The sequence below is a fragment of the Delphinapterus leucas genome, chromosome 8 (assembly GCF_059928025.1).
Source record: "Delphinapterus leucas isolate spDelLeu-1000000601 "Yukka" chromosome 8, BTC_Dleu_Yukka2, whole genome shotgun sequence".
Taxonomy (NCBI): Eukaryota; Metazoa; Chordata; class Mammalia; order Artiodactyla; family Monodontidae; genus Delphinapterus; species Delphinapterus leucas.
This window is the reverse complement of record NC_143136.1, coordinates 28,772,803-28,773,324: the sequence shown is the minus strand read 5'-3', so window position 1 is coordinate 28,773,324 and position 522 is coordinate 28,772,803.

Sequence of the window (522 nt, the reverse complement as noted above, 5' to 3'; positions counted from 1 at the left end):
AATCCAGAGAGTGACTCAAGAAATGTTTGGAGACCATCCACAACCAAGACTAGAATTTGCACAATACAAGCTTGAAACGAAATTCAAAAGTGACCTAAATGGGGGCATCCTGGCTGAGAGAGAAGAACCCCTCTGGTGCCTGGTTAAGTTCTCTAGCCCCCATCTTCTGGAAGCACTGAAATCCTTAGCACCAGCCGGTATCGCAGATGCACAACTTTCTCCAATGCTCACTTGCATACCCAATAAGGCAATGAATTATTTTAAAATTAGAGATAGGGCTTCCCTGGTGGCGCAGTGGTTAAGAGCCCGCCTGCCGATGCAGGGGACAAGGGTTCGAGCCCCGGTCCGGGAAGATCCCACATGCCGCGGAGCAGCTAGGCCCGTGAGCCATGGCCGCTGAGCCTGTGCGTTCGGAGCCTGTGCTCCGCAACGGGAGAGGCCACAACAGTGAGAGGCCCGCGTACCGCAAAAAAATAAAAAAAAATAAAATAAATAAAATTAGAGATAAATAAGATGTATGTG